Source organism: Miscanthus floridulus, chromosome 8, assembly GCF_019320115.1.
Source record: "Miscanthus floridulus cultivar M001 chromosome 8, ASM1932011v1, whole genome shotgun sequence".
Classification (NCBI taxonomy): Eukaryota; Viridiplantae; Streptophyta; class Magnoliopsida; order Poales; family Poaceae; genus Miscanthus; species Miscanthus floridulus.
The window spans coordinates 152,138,883-152,142,691 of record NC_089587.1 but is presented as its reverse complement, the minus strand read 5'-3'; the positions used below and the strand labels follow the sequence as shown (position 1 = coordinate 152,142,691).

The 3,809-nt window shown below is 48.4% G+C and overlaps 1 pseudogene; it reads right to left on the bottom strand.

The window, feature by feature from the left end:
- Positions 1-1,434: 1,434 nt before the first annotated feature.
- Positions 1,435-3,565, bottom strand: LOC136470019 (probable helicase MAGATAMA 3; annotated as a pseudogene).
- Positions 3,566-3,809: the final 244 nt, after the last annotated feature.

Below are 3,809 nucleotides of genomic sequence, written 5' to 3'. Positions count from 1 at the left end.
TCAATCCACCGTTGCTGACAAGAACCATACTTTTCCTTTTACAGGTGCATCCACAAGAGCACTTACCACAATTATTTGGGACTCGAATATAATCAGGAGTACTTTCTGAGGGTATACATACAATAGTATTTAACATGGTCCCTTATGCGATTTGTAAATTGTAATGTATCATGTGGACTGCAAAGCTATTAGAAAATAAGCTTTATGTTATTATAGGCTATATGTGAGCTTGCTCATTTACTGTCAATATCACCATGTCAGCTAATTGGTTAATTTGCTCGTTCAAAAGAGAGTATTGATCCATCAACGGATATTTCAGGTGCCAGACTTTGCTAATTTATTGGCAATATTTGCCATCTCAGCTAACTGGTTAATTTGTTTTTGCAAAAAGAAAATGTTTATCCAAGGTAGCTTTTACTTTATTTTTGTTTTGATAGTGCGCCCTTGCTTGATGATTCATAATCTGAAATGGAATGTTCACTCTGTATGTGATTTACTGTACAGTTAGTGCTTTTTTCCAAATGTTAGTACCAATATTTGTATTACCATGATAATGTGAACGATCATTTATCTTCTCATCTATTAGTTATTGAGAATGAAATACGGCTTTAGTGGTGCTGATGGCGCGCGCCAAATTTTCTAGTGCTATTGACTACTCCCTCTATTTTTTTCCCATATAATAAGCCTATATGGACTTGTCACAATTCAAAAAGCACATCTTTTTTTTACGCAGAAGCAATGTTTAAAAAAAAAATTAACCACAAGTCGCATCAACATTCGATTCAACAATAAAAACTACGTAAAATCCATCATGTATACCACATGCGGAGGACGTATCTTCAGTGAGCCTCCATGCTGAAACTGTGTCAGGGCATCCCCACAATCCATTCAGAGATTGAGAGATGCTTCATGCATCCTGCTGGAGGTACGTAGCATAAGGCCTGTTCGGCTGGTATTAAAGCTGGCTGATAAGCTGACTGAAACTGTTTTGTTGTGAGAGAAAAATACTGTAGCTGATAATCCAGCATAAGGTGAACACAGCACAGTCCTTTCAGAAACTTCCGCAGGGCATCCCACAATCGAGCAGAAATAGTACAATGATAATCTCCACCCAACGTAGGTAACAAATAAACTTGCACTTTGTGGAAACATTTTTACACTAGATGGTTTTCAAATGCATGTATTTTAAACCGAGGGAATAAATAATGGTTGTTCAAACGTATCTTTTCATGACGTTAGCGACTAGTATAGTTCACCGTCGTCGTTGTGCGTCAACTAATTTTAGTAGTACCATAGTATCTCCTGGTGGTGTTTATTTAAGGGTTCCAGTTCCAGATCGATCACCTCATAAAGAAGCAAGTAAAGTACCCAGTGATGACTAATGGGTGGCTACTACGGCCAAACTCGTTTTGTTTCTAAAATTGTGAGCTTCGGTTACGGTCGAAACCCGGACCTCGACCAGCCGATACGCAGGCCATCAAAATTGAGCAGATTCTCCACTTCGGCCCCGTTCGTCCAGCTCGATGGCGGCCTTGATTATGGCGTTGGAGAGGTCCTTGTCGTCCTTGGCGTCGAAGTAGCAGCCCCGGTCCTTGGCGTCGGCGACGATCCCCCGCCAAATCGTCTTGGCGCTCGCCAGCGTCTTGGCGTTGCCCAGAATCCACAGGCAATGCCTGCCGGACAACACAACGTACGGACACAGAAGGCAACCCGGTGAAACCCAGAGATCAGACAACCGTGCTTGCGTTACCGGAGAAAACAATTAAGCGCTACTAGGCGCTCACTCACTTTGCCCGCGTCGGCGCGACGTTGGTGCGGTTGATGTCGGCGAGGAAGCCGATTTTGCCGGCGGTGTTGCTGCGCACGGTGGAGAAGATGATCACGTCCTCCTCCGCGCCCTGGAAGCCGTCCACGGAGCTCACCTTCACCGAGAACAACCCCTCGTGAGCCGCGTACGCCGCCCCGGCGATCTTCTCCTGGATGGCGCGGACCTGGCCCTTGTACGGCGACACCACGCCCACGCGGACCGCCCTGTTCGTGTCCACGGACTCTGCATGCCGACGCGACGTGTAAAATCGTTGGAGAGAAACGAGTACTAAAAAGGATCTCACGGAGCGGGCGTTCAGGGATGCCTTTGAAGAGCCTCTGCAGGATGCGGACCACGGCGGCGGCCTCGACGGCGTTGATGAGGCTCCGGTCATGCTTGCCCGTGCTTTCGTTCCCGCCGTCGATGTTGATGAACGAGTAGGAGCCGTACATCGGGCCGGTCAGGTGCCGCCTCTCGTAGTTTCTATTGAGCACGTTGGGGCCGTCGGTTATCCGGCCGTCGTAGAAGCTCTCGACGGGGGACTTGCTGATCCATGGCAGCATCCTGTACTGCACGTCGAGGAGGTGCTTCGGCTGCCCCAGGGATGTCAGCCTCACGAACAGGCTGCTCCCAAATTCCGCGTCCTCACAAACCTGTCACGAGTTTGATTATAGATCACAGCATTTTCATGTAAACTGACATCGCAAATTTTATCATGGCAAGTGAAGTGAAGTAGCACAGATAAAGAAAGGATTCACCTTGCTTTTGACGAGGGCTGGTAGCTGGTACTGATCGCCGATAAGAACAGCATGCCTGACGCCAGGCAGCTGCAGAGGAATCAGTGACTCGCACTCCTTAAGCTGCGCTGCCTCGTCCACGACGACAACATCGAACGGCTGGGCCTTTGGAAGGCAGTGCAGACGGTATGAGCTAGAAGCCGTGCAGAGCACGCTCTTAGCCCTCTGGAGCAAGAACTCTAAGACTGTCCAGTTCGCATACATCTCCGGAAGCTCAAAGTTCAGAGACAGGTGCCGCAACTTCATAACACACGAAGATCTTGCGTCCTTCAGCTCGAAACTTACATCGGCCTTCACCTGACCCAACAGAGTCCCGAACAATGAACGGATTCCATTTTTGAATAGTGCCTGCAGCTTTTCATCTGTTTCAGACTTCACAAGTTCCCCAAACGCATTGAGCAGGGGCGTCACCTCTGCCATGCAGCGAAAGTTTTCTTCTGACGCTGCAGATCTAGGAAGATCATTGCCAAAAGTTTCCAGGCACCTGCGCAGATCATTGACAAGCCGTGTGTAGTTACTTTGGAAGTAGGTCTTGAACGTCATTTTCTTTTCCTTTATTGCCCTCACCTTCTTCTGTATCTCCAGTATTTTCTTCTGCATTTCCTGAACCTCATCGATCTTCTTTTGATTAGTAAGTTCCTTTCTGTTCTTCAGATAGGGAGCAAGTTCATCTCTCAACTCGTCTTCTTCTGAGGCCAAATCGCTTATCTGTTCTTCTATGTCGTCAGCATACCTACCATACTGAACCAATGGATGCTCTAGAAGCTGGAGCATGGAACTCAGGGACGTTGTCCACCCCGTGCCTGGCACTAAGCACTGACGCAGACGGCGGATACGCGAGTCCACCGGAGGACTCCTCGATGAGACTAAGGACCCGAGATGCGACCTCCACCACCGCGGTGTTCGTCGGGGCGCAGGTCACTGTCCGGTGGCTCTTGACCAGCATGGACCACAGAAGGGCGCTGATGGTCTTCGTCTTCCCCGTCCCAGGAGGCCCCCAGATGAGGCGCACGGCGCAGCCCGGCTGCTGCAGAGCTGAAACCCAGTCGTCCACCGCTTTGAGTTGTGATTCGTTTAGCCCGAAATTTTCAAGGTCACCAAGCTCTCCATCCAGATAAAACAAAGGTGCTACAGATGATGGCTCTTTGTGATCTTTGCCAAACTGTCATCGAAAAAAGGAAACAAAAATCTACATCATACTCTCT